The sequence below is a fragment of the Hippopotamus amphibius genome, chromosome 10 (assembly GCF_030028045.1).
Source record: "Hippopotamus amphibius kiboko isolate mHipAmp2 chromosome 10, mHipAmp2.hap2, whole genome shotgun sequence".
NCBI lineage: Eukaryota > Metazoa > Chordata > Mammalia > Artiodactyla > Hippopotamidae > Hippopotamus > Hippopotamus amphibius.
In genome coordinates this window covers 56,667,218-56,683,992 of record NC_080195.1, presented here as the reverse complement: position 1 = coordinate 56,683,992, position 16,775 = coordinate 56,667,218, and the positions used below count along the sequence as shown (strand labels likewise).

Here is a 16,775-nt window from a genome sequence, read left to right as displayed (position 1 = left end):
AAATGTAATAAGTTTTAGAGGTCACTAGTCAACAAAAATTAGGGCATGCTATCCAACCCTGAATACATCAGACTGGTTGCTTTTAATATATTTATCAAAAGATAAGTTAGTGTCATACTATCAGACAAAATTGTCTCCCTTTGAGCTTTCAAGGGAAGTGGTAAAATTCAAATGGTTTAAATGAGCTAAATTAACCAGTGGGAAGAATCATGACTCCTTAGGCCTATTTGGTGCTCCTAATCCTTTTAAAAATATATTTTATGGAATCTTTCACGTGAAATAAAAGGCAAAATAATAGCATCTGTTTTATGTAGTAAGGTCCAGATTGAGTTCTTTCTATAAAATGGCCTTGACAGTAAGCACACAATAAATTATTGGTTGAATGAGTGATATCATTGGTATTATGAAGAAATCACTTTATAGGTCTTTAAAGAAACCTATGATTTTTTAAAACCTGAGTAATGGGGAAAGAAAAGTATGTAGATGCAGGAGATATGGAGAGGAGGAAGAGGCAGGAGGAGATAAGTTATATAGTAACTACAAAAAGAACAAATTGCATAAATATTTTAGATATCTGCTGGGGATAGAAATGCAGATATTTGATGTATAAAAAAACTATAAAAACCAGTTGTTATTAGTCATACAAAAACAATTATGGGGTAAAAGACAAGTATACAATATTCTTGAATACCCAAAACAAACCTGAAAAAGAACGAAACTGGAGCACTCAGATCTCATGATTTCTAAACTTACTAAAAAGTTATACTACTCAAAACAGTGTGGTAGGGCATAAAGAAAGACATATGGAACCATAAAATAGACTAGAGTCCAGAAATAAATCCTCACATATTATGGTCACATGATTTTCAGTAAGAGTGCCAAGACCATTCAATGGGAAAGACAGTCTTTTCAACAAATGGTGCTAGGAAAACTGGATATCACTACACAAAAGAATGAAGTTGGACCCTTACCTAACACCATATGGAGAATATGGGGATATATATATAAATATAGCTGATTCACTCTGTTGTACAGTAAAAACTGGCACAACAGTGCAAAGCAATTATATTCCAATAAAGAGCTTAAAAAAAAAGAAATCAATATTTAAAAGGCCTAAAACTAAAAAAAACCAACCAAAAAATAAAAATAAAAACAAAAAACAACTTGCCAAAATAAACTGAAAGAGACAAAAAAAAAATTAACTTAAAATGGATCCATGACCTAAATGCAAGATCTGAAACTATAAAACTCTTAGAAGAAAACATAGCATAAAACTTCACAACATTGGATTTGGCAATGATTTCTTGGCTATGACACCAAAGGCACAGGCAACAAAAGGAAAAGTAGACAAATTGGACTTCATAAAACTTTTTTAATCTGTGCATCAAAAGACACTATCAACAGTGTAAAAAAGGAACATATACGAGTAAATACCTGCAAATCATATATCTGATAAAGGATTACTATAGACCTACAGTCTGTCATACAGAGTGAAGTAAGTCAGAAAGAGAAAGACAAATATTGTATGCTAACTCACATATACGGAATCTAAAAATGGTACTGATGAACTCAGTGACAAGAACAAGGACGCAGATGCAGAGAATGGACTGGAGAACTCGAGATTTGGGGGGGCGGGGGGTGAAGGGGAAGCTGAGATGAAGCAAGAGAGTAGCACAGACATATATATACTACCAACTGTAAAATAGATAGCCAGTGGGAAGTTGTTGTATAACAAAGGGAGTTCAACTCAAGGATGGAAGATGCCTTAGAGGACTAGGACGAGGAGGGTGGGGGGGACTCGAGGGGGGGGGAGTCAAGGGAGGGAGGGAATATGGGGATATGTGTATAAAAACAGATTGAACTTGGTGTACCCCCCAAAAATAATAAATAAATAAATAAAATTAAAAAAAAAAAAAAAAAAAAAAAAAAAAAGAATATATAAAGAACACCTAAAACTCAACAACAAATAAACACCCTGATTCAAAAATAGGCCAAAGACTTGAACAGACATTTCTCAAAAGAAGATACACAAATGGCCAATTAACATACGAAAAGATGCTCAACATCACTAATTATCAGGGAAATACAACTCAAAACTACAATGAGATACTACCCTTACTCATTAGGATGACTACTATCAAAAACAACAACAACAACAAACCTTCCAGAAAATAGCAAGTGTTGATAGGATGTGGAGAAAGTAGAACCCTTGTACACAATTGGTGGGAATGTAAAATGTTACAGCCACTGTGGAAAACCACAGGGCAGTTCCTCCAAAAGTTAAAAATAGGATTACCATATGATCCAGCAATTCCATTTCTGGGTATATACTAAAAAGAATTGAAAGCCAGGTCTCAAAGAGGTATTTGTACACCCATGTTTATAACAGCATTTTCACAATAGCTAAAACACAGAAGAAACCCAAGTGTCCATGGGTGGATAAATGAATAAGCAAAATGTCATGTATACATACAGTGTAATATTATTCAGCCTTAAAAAGGAGGGAAATTCTCACATATTCTACAACATGGATGAACCTTGAGGATATTACGCTAAGTGAAATAACCCAAACAAAAAAAAGACAAATTCTGTGTGATTCTACTTATTTGAGGTGCTTAGAGAAGTCAAAATCATGGAAACAGAAAGTAGAATGATGGTTTCTAGGGGAGAGAGGAGAATGTGGAGTTATTGTTTAATGTGTATAGTTTCAATTTTTCAAAATCAAAAAAGTTCTGGAGATGGGTGGTGGTGATGGTTGCACAACAATGTGAATGCCACTTAAAACGGTTAAGATGGTAAATATTATGTGTATTTTACCACAATAAAAATAAAATAGGTAAAAAATGGTAGGAGAGCTTTGTAAATTTTTACTTGCTCTTGTCCCTCCAAAAAAGAACAAACAAAAATTAATGGGCAAATCACCCTGGTAGGCATTGGGCTGAAGAAATAGTATGACTCTCTTTTTCTAATCTGGCCAAGAGAATGAAAAGATAATCCTTTGAAAGAACTCTAATCCCTCAGAGAACTTATCATGTATGCACAAAAAGTACACCAAGAATATTCCCTAAGATTAGTAGGAAGCAATCCAAAATAAAACTCAGTTTCATCCCTAAAGGAATGAAACTAGTTTTCAATGAAGCAACAGCTACATTCAGGACAATCTTTAAGAGATAGGGGAGTTACTAATTCAAGTGGATAATACAGAGAAATTTGATGGGATAACGATATACAGTTATGATTATTATTATTTATTGAGCTCTTACTAACGACAAGCACGATATTCAGTATTCTTCATAAAATATCACAGTTCTTTCCTTAACAATCTGATGAGGGCCGCCTAGTTTAGAAACAAAGACCATGAGACCAAGAAAACTGACCAAAGTCACAAATACAGAGCTCTGTATTTATTAAATCTACATCTATCCGAAGTAGTGAATTTTAACTAAGTAGGACTTTCAAAGCAAAAATCCTCTTACAAGAATATCTGAAGTTAAACTATTCTAAGAAAACAATTTTAGCTGAGACTCCTAAGAGCCAACAGGCTTTGAGTAGAAATATGAATATACTGGATGACTTAATCTGGGGTGGGAAGGGGTTTTAAGCAGTGATTGATAGGAGATTAGTATAAATTGATAGGAGATTAGTATACCTGTATCTAAATGTGGCTATTCCTTTAAATCTTGCTTTGAGTGCTATTTTTTAAATAAAAATAACCACTAGAAACATTTATTCTTTGTTATTTTAATATAGAGAATTTCATTTTAATTTGTAAACAGTGCAAATGAGTTGAAAACAATGATTGAACAATTAACTCAGTTATCCTGACTATAGAAAATTTAGCTATATTCCAACAATGAAGTTTCACACAGGTGCCACTGCCATCTACATAGTCACACATTACTAAATTATAGTAAAATGTATAAAAAAGAAATTTTTTCGGGATTAAACTTTCAATCTAAAGCCTACACATGATAATAAATGTCACAGGTTCAAAGACCTGCAAGGAAAATCTATATAAGTTTTAAGGGAGGTTAACCAGTACACATTAATCCAAAACGCATTTGTGAAGAGAGCAAAGCAAGTACTCACGAATCCAGTTAACAATCTTCAATGACAAAGCTTGTTCCTTGTGTGCATAAAACACTAAAAGAGCAAATACAATATAAGTAGAAAACTGACTTGGTCTTATAGGCTTTAAAATCTAAAAATACAGTTAAAAATACAAACAAATAGATGGAAACACAAGCAGTCACATCAGTAAATATACTGTACATACTTAGTAAATTCCTAAGTATTCAAGAAAGTAACAAGTGAAAATAACATGCATTACTTGTTCGATGGACCAAACTCATCCCAGGGAAGTTTTCTTAATATATTTTTTGCTATATAAATCATATTTTTCCTTGTATTTTTATTTTAAAATTGAAGGTATATTTTCTTGAAACAAGTTTATCTCTAAATATCTCTAAATATGTATCCAACCTTAGAGAAATCACAAATTTCAGAAAAAATATGCTTTTATAAAGTATTAACATTGTTGTGCTATATTCAATGGAAATGCTAAAAAATATTGAAGTTTAAATTAGACTGTAGTTCTAAAAACTACTAAATACTTTCCTTAATATGTCTCCAATATGAAAGTGGTGAAATCTAAAAGTTTAGCTTTTTAACGTAATGTTTTCAATAGTTTTTAGCCAGTGTATGGTGTTTATATTTAATTCACACAATTTTCATCCTTTTGCTTAATTTTTTCTCCTTCTTTACTGAAGATTACTTGGCTTCTTCTCTAACATTATTATTAGATACTATCTCAGTGACCTGTTACTGTATCCTTAGATAGAAAGAGAGAGTATCTCCAGTAAGGGCAGTATGAGTCAACTGTGTGATACGGGCATTTAAAAAAAATCAGATTAAACCTTAAACTGTGCTAACAGAATAACAGTATCTAGAATGAGAGACACAACAGTCCCACTCTTGTCAGCAATGATCAGATGACATGATCAATACTGTGATACAGAGTGACCCAGAACTACTATAATATTTGAAGAAAGGGGACAAAAATGGTGCAAGACTAGAATCATAACAGACAAGAAATAGTTGAAAGAATCAAGGGAATTGCATGTCACTACTTATGGGATTGGGGGAATAATTAGAATAAGAAAGGTTTCAAATATTTGAAAACTTCATATTAGATTTACTCTACATGGTCTCAAGGGATATACTAAAATAATGCGTTGAGTGTACTAGATATAGATTTCAACTCAAAGTAAATAAGAACTTAGCATCAGAATTGCTCACACACAATATGATATCTCACCTGAGATATTAGTGAGAATATGGAGACTGGAGGTGTTTGTTCACAAAGTAGAGAGTTGGACTATATTACCCGTAAGAGCAATTTACCATATGATTCTATGATTCTTCTCAAAGCTAAGAACTGAAATGTTTAATCTTGCTGAGCCACGAATGTTTTTCTTATGGTGCCTGGAATCTGCAGTTATCAATCTACTATTGTCTGATTTTTATTAGCAAAAAAAAAAAAAAGTTGCTCTTTTTCCCATTTAGTAAGTAGTTTATGCAATAGCGATAGCTTTTCAAAAGCTGTCATTTTTTTGTAAACTTTTTTTTTATTGGAGCATAGTTGCTTTATAATGTTGTGTTAGTTTCTGCTGTATGGTGAAGTGAATCAGCTATACATATATCCCCTCTTCTTTGGATTGCCTTCCCATTTAGATCAGCACAGAGCATTGAGTAGAGTTCCCTGTGCTGTACAGCAGGTTCTCATTAGTTATCTATCTAATACATAGTATCAATAGTGTATATATGTCAATCCCAATCTCCCAATTCACCCAGACACCTCTGCCCCCTTGCTATCCATACATTTGTTCTCTACGTCTGTGTCTCTATTTCTGCTTTGTAAATAAGATCATCTATACCAATTTTTTCAGATTCCACATATATGTGTTAATATACGATATTTGTTCTTCTCTTTTTGACTTACTTCACTCTGTATGACAGTCTCTAGGTCCATCCACGTCTCCATGGTTGATTTTTTATTTCAATTAGTGTGGCCTGACAAAGTGCTAAATGACTCACTGACTGAATCATTCAGTCATTCATTCAACAAATATTTATTCAGAGCCTGATATGTGCCAAAGACTGCAAGGTGGTAGACAAAAAGAGAGAACAAGATAGGGCCTCTGCTAATAATCTGTTGGAATAAGTAGACACATATAAAAATTGTCATTTTATAAAGTGCTGGGTCTTATTCTAGAAGCATGTGCTCAGAGAGCATACTGAAATGGTGTTTAACTTTCCCAGGAGAATTAGGCAAGACTTCACAGAGGAACTAATATTTAAGCTGGATATTTTAAAATCACTAGAATTTTGCTAGGTAGTAAGGGAAGAGAATGACATTTTAGGCAGAGGAAGTATCATGTTCTCTGAGGCATGGAAGTTCATGATGTGTTTAGGAGAAATGGCAAAAAATTTGGTAAGGCTAAGTGTAAGAGGTAGTAAGAAGATATTGAAAATAAGATTGATAGAGTAGTCTGTGCTTAAATACCTGAGGACAATATAAGGATTTGTGTTTACCTTGAACAAAAAAAGAAGATGTTTCCAGGTAGAAGGATGTCATAATCAGATTTGCATTTAAAAGAATTTATTAGCAACAGTGTGAGAAATTCATTTCTTTCAAATATTAGTTTTTTCTTTGAAGCATATTTCAGGGGGAGTTGAATTCTCCAAATACTGGCATCAGCAAGAGTAAGTTAATAGGCACCAGATGGCAGAATAGAGTGCCCAATTCTTTATAATATCAGTTATTATTTCTGAGCCTCTATTTTTGACTTAAATAATTCCTTTACTCAAAAGTTCCATTAAAAGAATAAATACTATTTGGGCTGATTTGATATAAAGTAGATTACTGTAAAGGGAATAAGCAATTTTAAAGGTTAAAGACCATATTGATGCATAAAGGGGAAAAGGCATTTAACTCAAGGAGGATAAAGATATCTAGACCCAATTAAAAGTACAACCTTCAGTTCATTGGGCTTTTTAATTTCTCTTGCAGAAGTTGCCATTTATTTTGAAATAATAATAAATATATGTGTACACCCCCTAAAATTTGTAAAGCCATTTTAGATTCATCATCTCTTCTCTCTGCCTTGATACCCATCATGACTATATCAAGAAATATTACTATTCTCATTTTATCAGGAATGAAACAGGCTCATATAAATGAGACTACATGCTCAGTTTATGTTATAGTTAATAAATGATAGTGGCAAAACCAAACCTCTAGTTTCTGATTATAAGTCCAGTTCTTGGTTCACTGTCATGTTTCCCAACTAAAAACAGTTGTAGAACTAGGACAAAGTTAAGATAAGGAGAAGACAGAACCAAATAACTCTATGCAATTCTGTGGAAAATGGAGAAAAAGAGAATGCAAATAATATAAATTGGATTGTACCCTTCTCTGATAATTATCTTGGAAGAACTTTCATGCCAAAGAAAATATGACCAATATTTGAGTCCACCAGGAAATTTACATTGGAGAACTTCTTTACATTTTTTTTAGTTGGAGTTAATAATTTATTGATGAAGTGATTGACAAGACACATAGATGATTTGTAACTTAGGACCTAAAAAATTTCAAGTAGCTATACATTCCTTACAGAGAAATCAGTTCTGCCTACTTTATATCATCATACCTTTGAAAATAGGCACAAAACTTTGAATATTTAATAGTGAAATTGCATATTTAGTAGTGTAGAAGGTCTCCCTCTATTTTCTAAGGAGAAAATCTATAACAACTCATCATAGATTATGACAATAAAAAGCTTTTCTTTTCCAGAGAATTTATTCTATAAATGAGAGGTAACTTTTTGCAAATTTGAAAAATCTTCATGAGATCTACATCAAGAAGCTACATCTTTCTCATGCATTATCATCATACTACATTTCTGCAACCAAACCAAAAAAAAAAAAAGTTATGCAAAGAACAGGGACTAATACCTTTGATCATAAGTGTTGTTAATCCAAAGTTAAATCTAACTTTGTGAATTAACACAAAGGGAGAAAATAATTACCTAAAGATATGTCATTTGAAAATTTTTCGTTAACTTCTATCTCTAGAAATTCAGATTTTTCCAGTTTTTCGCTGCATCTTTTTAGAAATATACATCCATTTCCTTGCCTTACCCTGGAGATATTGTTTCTATTCATAAAGGCTCATGTTGACAATATTTCAAATCTTGACATAATTCTGTATGATATCAGAATGAATCAGCACATTTCATATGTGATAACTTAAAAAACAGTTTAACCCTGAAAATATATTCTCTGAAAGAGTTTATAACTTCCTTAAACAAATTATAAAAAGGTATCTGGAGCCAGAAAAGAATCCGTCGACTACATATGAGTAGTTTTGAGATATAGTTTTACTTTACATTTTCTGTGTCTCTTTCTTCATCCTCTATTATTTCTATTTCCTTGAATTTATAAGCCCTATTTTCAGGACTTATTCTCCAAGAGGTTTCAAATCATGTAAGACTAAACATTGGCATGTTGCTGCCAGTGAGCCCACTTGTACCCTCTTTTATTTCCTAGTGAGAAAAACAAATCACTTAATCCACAACACTAGTTTTCATTTATAGCGGTAAGCAGTATATCATTTTGTTTCTAGGTATCACACATATTTTTCTCCAAGCTTCAGATTGTAAGTGTGAAGTTAAAGACTAACGTGGCTCAGTCCTATAACCTGGGTAATCTGAAGGTGAAATAAACACTAAAATTTTTAAAAATAATTTTTAAAAACAGCAAAATCAAATATTAATTTGTGGACTTTAATGGCTGTTTATTAAAATACTGCAAAAAATGAAATTACTTTGGTTATTATCTATGTCAGTGATGACCAATCATGGCTAACCATAAGAATCACTTTGAACTTTTTAAAACATACCAATGCTGGTGTGGCCAGGATGACACAGTAGAAAGATCTTGAGCTCACCTCTTCACACAGGCACATCAAAATTACAACTACTTAAGGAGCAACCATCTATGAGAACGACCTGAAGAGGAGCAGAGACGATTTTCCATAACTAAAGACATAAAGAAGGAATCACAACAAGATGAGTAGGATAGGCAGAGAGGTGGTACAGTCAAGACCCACATTCCCTGGTAGAAGACCCACAAATGGGAGGATATCACAATTACAGAGGTTCTCCCCAAGGAGCAAGGAGTCTGAGACCCACATTAGACTCCCCAGTCTGGGGGTTTGGTACTGAGGCCCCAGAATGTCTGATTTTGTCAGCAGAGCTTGAGTACAAGAGAGAGAGGGCTGTATGAAAGAGAGACTCTACTCTTAAATGGTATGTGCAAAATCTCACACGCAATGAGTTCCAGCACAGAGGCAATAATTTGAAAGGAGCCTAGGTCAGAAAAATTTGCTGATATTGGAGAGCCTCCCAGAGAGGAGGAGGCAACTGGGAATCCCTGTCAGGACATAGACACTGGTGGCAGCGCATTTTGGGGAGCCCTTTCTACCATAAGGACACTGGTGCTGGCAAGTGTCATTGTGGAGTCCTTCCTTTAGCTTATTAGTGCTAGGCACTTACCTGCCCACAAACAAGCTGCCACCAACCCTTTGCCCCCTGGCTCTGTAGCCAGCTGTCCTGGGACCTATAACCACCCACTAGTAGGCTGGCACCAGCCTCCGGGCCAGATGTGCTGGACCCTGGCCATGCCCACTAGCAGGCCAGCATTAGCCCTGACCCACAGCCAGTACACTGGGACCCAACTTCATCTACCACTGGGCTGGCAGCCACTGCAGATGGCAGAGCTTGGCAGCCAACTAGGCTGGGGACTACACTGCCTACCAGCACTTCCACAGTAGTTGACCCCACCACAACCAAAAGGCCATGAAGGCCACACAGGGGGCATTCCTAGAGCATATAGCTCTGGTGACCAGAGAGGAGTGTGCTACTGGGCGCCATAGGACATCTCTTACACAAGGCCACATTTACAACATCAGGCAATGTAAATAACTTACTGAATATCTGGAAATAAACATAGAGAATTAGGCAAAATGAGGAGACAAAAGAATATATTCCAAATGAAGGAACAATACAAAACTCCAGAAGAAGAACTAAGTGAAGTGGAGATAAGCAATCTACCTAATAAAGAGTTCAAGGTAATGATCATAAAGATGCTCATGAACTCAGGAGAAGAATGGATGAACAGCTTTTCACCATAGGGTATGATGCTAGCTATGGGTTTGTCATATATGATCTTTATCATGTTGAAGTATGTTCCATCTATGCCCACTTTCTGGAGAGTTTTTTTTTTTTAAATCATAAATGGATGTTGAATTTGGTCAAAAGCTTTTTCTGTATCTATTAGGATAATCATATGGTTTTTATTCCTCAGTTTCTTAATGTGGTGTATCATATTAACTGACTTGAGGATATTGAAAAATTCTTGCATCCCTGGGATTAATCCAACTTGATCATGGCATATAATCCTTTTAATGTATTTCTGGATTTGGTTTGCTAATATTTTGTTGAGGATTTTCACATCTATATTCGTCAGTGATACTGGCCTGTAATTTGCTTTTTTGTGTGTGATATCTTTGTCTTGTTTTGGTATCAGGGTGATGCTGGCCTCCTAGAATGAGTTCAGTAGTGTTCCTTTCTCTGCAGTTTTTTGGAATACTTTGAGACAGAAAGGTGTTAACTGTTTTCTAAGTATTTGGATGCCCATTCTTGTCACTTTTATTCAACATCATTTTGGAAGTCCTAGGCACAGCAATCAGAGAAGAAAAAGAGATAAAAGAAATCCAGATTGGAAAGGAAGAAGTAGAACTGTCACTGTTTGCAGATGACATGACATATACATAGAATATCCTAAGTATGCCACCAGAAAATTACTAGAGCTCATCAATGAATTTGGTAAACTTGCAGGATACAAAATTAACGTACAGAAATCTGTTGCATTTATATACACTAACAACTAACTATCAGAAAGAGAAATTAAGGACACAATCATATCAAAAAGAATAAAATACCGAGGAATAAACTTACCTAAGGAGGTAAAAAACCAGTACTCAGAAAACTATAAGACACTGATGAAAGAAATTAAAGACAACACAAACAGATGGAAAGGTATACAGGTATACCATGTTCCTGGATTGAAAGAATTAATATTGTTAAAATGAACATACAACCCAAGGCAACTTACAGATTCAATGTAATCCCCATCAAAATACCAATGGACTCTTTCACAGAATTAGAAGAAATAATTTTTAAATTTGTATGAAAATACAAAAGACCCAAAAAAGCCAAAACAATCTTGAGAAAGAAGAAAAGAGATGGGGGAATGACACTCCCTGACTTAAGACTATACTATAAACCTACAGTAATCAAGAGTATAGCACTGGCACAAAAACAGATCATGGGATAGAAAAGAGAGCCCATAAATACACCCAGGCTTATATGGTCAATTAATCTATGACAAAGGAGAGAATATACAATGGGGAAAGGCAGCCTCTTTGATAAAAGGTGTGGGAAAATTGGACAGCTACGTGCAAGATAATCAAACTGAACTACTTTCTCAGACCATATATAAAAATAAATTCAAAACAGATTAAAGACTTAACTGTAAGACCTATAATCATAAAATTCCTAGAGGAAAATAAGCAACATGCCCTTGACATCAGTTAGCAATATTTTTTTGGAATTGTATCTTCAGGAAACGGAAACCAAAGCAAAAATAAACAAATGGGACTACATCAAACTAAAAAGCTTTTGCACAGTGAAGGCGACAGAAAGCCTACTTAATGGGAGAGGATATTTGTAAATGATATATCTGATAAAAGGTTAATATCCAAAATATACGAAGAACTCATATAACTCAACAACAACAACAAAAAAAAACCTGATTAAAAATGGGCAGAGGACCTGAATGTCTTCCAAAGAAGTCATACAGATGACCAAAAGACACATGAAAAAATGCTCAACATCACTAATCATCAGGGAAATGCAAATCGAAACCAAAATAAGATATGACCTCATATCTATCAGAATGGTTATTATCAAAAAGACAACAAATGACAAATGTTGGCAAGGATGTGAAGAAAAGGGAGCCTTTGTGTACTGCAGGTGGGGATGTAAATTGGTACAGCCAGTATGGAAAACAGTATGGAGGTTCCTCAAAAAATTAAAACTAGAAATATTATATGATCTAGCAATTCTATTTATGGGTATTTTTCTAAAGAAAACAAAAACACTAATTTGAAAAGATATAGGCACCCCTATGTTCACAGAAGCCTTATTTACAATAGCTGAGATATGGAAGCAACCTGAGTGTCTACCAATAGATGAATGGATAAAGAAGATGTGGGGGATATACATTTATAGGTGTATAATAAAGGGAGACATATAATAAAGGAATATTACTCAGCTATAAGAAAACAATAAAATCTTTCCATTTGCAACAATACGGATGGACCTATAGGGTATTATGCTGGGTGAGACGTCAGACACAGAAAAACAAATACCAAATGATTTCACTTCTATGTGGAATCTAAAAAACAGAACAAGTAAACATAACAAAGCATAAACAGACTCACAGATAGCAAGCTGGTAGTTGCTAGAATGCAGGTGGGTAGGAGGATGAGTGAAATAGGTGAGGGAAATTAAGAGGTACAAATTTCTAGTTATAAAATAAATGAGTCACAGGGATCTAATGTACAACATCAGGAATACAGTCAATAATATTGACTTTCTATGATGACAATTGGTAACTAGACTGGTGATCATTCAGTAACGTATAAAAACATCTAATCACTATAAGTAGTACATCTGAACCAAATATAATATCATAAGTCAATTATATGTCAATGAAAAAGGGGATTAGGTCAGAGACAAGGTGATCTGGGGATGTCAATTTGGATAGTATGAGAAATAGGAAGGCATGGGACATAGGGTACAGAGAGAGTGGAAGAACAGAGAAACTCTCAGGTTAAGGGATATTAGCAGAGAAAGGGGGAATCAGCTCCCCAAACCGGAATTGGTCCTTGAAAATTAGGACTCAGAAACAGTCAAGGTCAAATCTTAATTATTCAGTATATTCCACAATGTGAATGATTTCTTCTAAGATCCACCCCCCCCCCTTTTTTTCCCATTTACTATATTTCATCACTTTAACTGGAGGTGCAGAGTTAAGAGAAGACAGGCAAGAGGAAAGTATAAGTCTAATGTTTCAAAATCACATACATTTTTAAATAGAATTTTTGAACGTATAATTTGAAAGTTATTGCTAAATTGATGGATTTTTTTCCTTCTCATAATTGTTTTCTTTCCACATCTTTATTTTATTACTTAAAATATATTACAAAACTAGAACATGCTCTTTGTTTCAAGTCAAACAACACTGAAGTACCAAAACAAAAAATGAGTATTCTCTCCTCCTTCCAATAACACCCACTAAAGAGCAATACAGTTTTGATGTATCTTTTTACATTTTTATAAAATAACATATATAAGAACCCCCTTTTTTACAAAAATGAGAATACATACTATACTAACACTGTTGCACTTTCATTTAGTTATATATATATATCAACATATCAATGACTACATAATATTTCAGGCAATAGGCATACAGTTCTTTTTCATCCCGTACCCTTCCAATAAATATTCAAGCTATTTCCAGTGTTTTTGGACTATAAATGTTGTCCAAATAAAAATGTTTACAATAAATAAATAAACATACAAATGCCAGAGCCCACTGTTCACTGATTAAATCACAATTGGCAGTGTCAAGTTTAAAGCATACCTGGAATGGTTTTTTGGTTGTTGTTAACTGTTTAGAAAGAGTTATTAAAAACACAGACTATCAGAGTCTCAGTTTCCTCATCTCTAAAATGGGTATATGATTACATTATGTGGATACTGTGAGGATTGAATGAAATAATGCTTATAAGTAACCTAGAACAGTGACACAGTATACACTCAAACATTTGTTGGTGCTGTTGCAATTAGAGCTCTTGCTGTTCTGCATGGGTAGAGCTATAGACATATATATATATATACTACCAACTGTACAATAGATTGCCAGTGGGAAGTTGCTGTATAACAAAGGGAGTTCAACTCAAGGATGGAAGATGCCTTAGATAACTGGAACGGGGAGGGTGGGGGGGAGTCGAGGGAGGGAGGGAATACAGGGATATGTGTATAAAAACAGATGATTGAACTTGGTGTACCCCCCCAAAAATAAATAAATAAATAAAATTAAAAAAAAAAAAAAAAAGGAAATGGTGTGCCTGTGAATAAGAAGGAAGAATGTTCTTCCAACATCAATTTCAGCAAGTAATGTGCTACATCCATAAAACACAAGGGAAAAAGCAGCAAATCATATTTGGGCTTCCTCTGATGTTACCCTCAGTGAAGTATCCTCATGTCACACAGAGGACTATGGTATCCAATACTGAATTTCTTCTAAGAACTTGTCAGTCCCATTCATGAAGTTAATCATATTTAACATTCTTCTTCAATTTCCCTATATCAAATTCCAACCAACTATAAAAAATGTAGCCTATGCTCTTATTTATATATGCATATAAACATATATATAAACATAAATATATATACATATATACATACTATATATGTATATAAAATACTAAAACAGGTGATTTTTTCTTTGGTTTATTTAATTTTTTTGCAATGATTGGGTTTCCTACAATAAGTATATATCATTTTTGTAGTATCTAAAACAATAGAGCTATTTTCATTTTAATTAAATAAAATTTATATTTATTAAGAAATACAAAGATGGGTGGACCTAGAGTGTATTATGCTTACTGAAGTAAGTCAGACAGAGAAAGACAAACACCATAAGATTTCGCTTATAGGTGGAATCTAAAGAAAAAACTCAAACGAACAAAGCAAAACAAAACAGAAACAGACTCACAGATACAGAAAAATGGTAGTTGCCAGAGGGGAGTGGGTAGGGAGATGGGTGAAATAGATGAAGGGGATTAAGAGGTACAAATTTCCAGCTATAAAATAAGTAAGTCACAGGGATGTAATATACAACATGGGGAATACAGTCAATAATATTGTTATAACTGTATAGTGACAGATGGTAACTAGACTTACTGTGGTGATCATTTTGTAATGTATAAAAATATTGAATCACTATGTTGTGTACCTGAAACTAGTATATATTGTATGTCAATGACAACTTAAGAAAAAAAAATTTAAAAAAATAGAGAAAATACAGTCTTCTAAAACTACATTTGTACAGAAGAAATTTGTCTACTGATATTTTAACTGCATATACTGACAACAATTTCATGAATAAAAAAAAAGAAAAAAACTGGCAAGCAACTAAATGTAATCAACTCAGTCAAATTCAGAGAGCTACATATTCTCCAGAACATCATTAATAGGAAAGAACGTATAACAGGTAAAGAAAAACTAAATAAGAAAGGAAGGAGATATGAGTATAGCATTTAACTCTCCCTTTCAGAAAAGTAGGAAAAAATTTTCAGGACAGAGACATTTCTTTTTCTCTACCACTTTCATATTTTACACCTAAACTCAAATTCTGATCTGAATCTTTTCCTCTACTCTTTCTTCTCATATTGTAAAATTCTAAGACTGTTTCTCAAACTGCTGATTTCTGCTAGATGACTTGATGTGGGCTCAACAAATGCAGACCACCAATTTCAGTTGAAAGAATGCTACCATTTGCAGTCTTTCATCAGCGTATCTTTATCTGGCTCAATGATGTGTTGTTTAAGCCATAGATCAACTAAAATTTTTATGCAGAAACAATTTTTTAACTTTTTAAAACTGAACAGAGAATCATGATTTACAATTATAGGTCTTTGGGGTTAGTAGAATGTCAGAGGTGGCTCTGGCAGGTAGTTCTGGGTTACTCATCATAACTGTTAAGCCCGAAGTTATGAAGCTTCTCTTTGAGAACTACCATTAGTATGTACCAGGTGCTGCATCAACAATTATTCAAACCTCAAACGCTTAAAGTTTCAACTTGGATTATTAATTCATCATTTGCCACATTAAAAATGTAGCATCAATCCTTTGCCCTCAAAATGAAAGAAGACATCAAATGTTGAGTAAGGGTCACACTCTCAGTGATCATGGAGCCATATGTACCAGAGTTTGTATTCTGAAGAAATCCTGTTTTCTTATCTCAACTAAAAATCATGTTGACCTTAAATTAATAACTTAAGGCCACTTAAGAAGTAATATGTACAACCTGACTATGCTACTTGCAATTATTGAAATAGTCTTTAGCATTATAAGTTTTATGAAGAAATATTTCTCTCATCCCCCATCTACATTTCTCAATGTAGTTTATGAATTGGCTTTTAAGAGAAACCATTTTAATTCACATGGAACAAAAATCCCACCTTGCTATATGGGTAAGACCATTCTGCATACTGTAACAATGACATTTTCCAGTCAAGATCACTGCTCAGAAAATAATTATTAAAAACAAACAAAATCTCTATTGTAGAGTATGGGTTTTTAGTGATAAATGGAAGAAAAAGCAAGTACTTGTCCCTTAGATATTCTCGGCACAAATGCCAAGAGCTGATTTAGACCTTCCAACTTAAAATTTAATTATATGCTAGCACACACATTAGATGGTATCTGTTTTTCCACATTGTATTAATGTGTTGATGTAATCCGAAATCAAACAATGTAATTTGATAAAGTAATTTTATCAAGTCTCTTCCACTT

At 33.8% G+C, this 16,775-nt stretch overlaps 1 protein-coding gene across 1 annotated transcript in view; it reads right to left on the bottom strand.

The window, feature by feature from the left end:
• Positions 1-16,775, bottom strand: part of ZBTB20 (zinc finger and BTB domain containing 20) — a 769,337-nt gene that overhangs the window by 652,774 nt on the left and 99,788 nt on the right. Inside the window, exons 2-3 of the mRNA XM_057696835.1 lie at positions 8,963-9,101; positions 4,090-4,143 (exon numbers count right to left, since the gene is read on the bottom strand). The gene's annotated coding sequence lies outside the window, so the exon portion shown is untranslated. The remainder of the gene's footprint in view (positions 1-4,089; positions 4,144-8,962; positions 9,102-16,775) is intronic.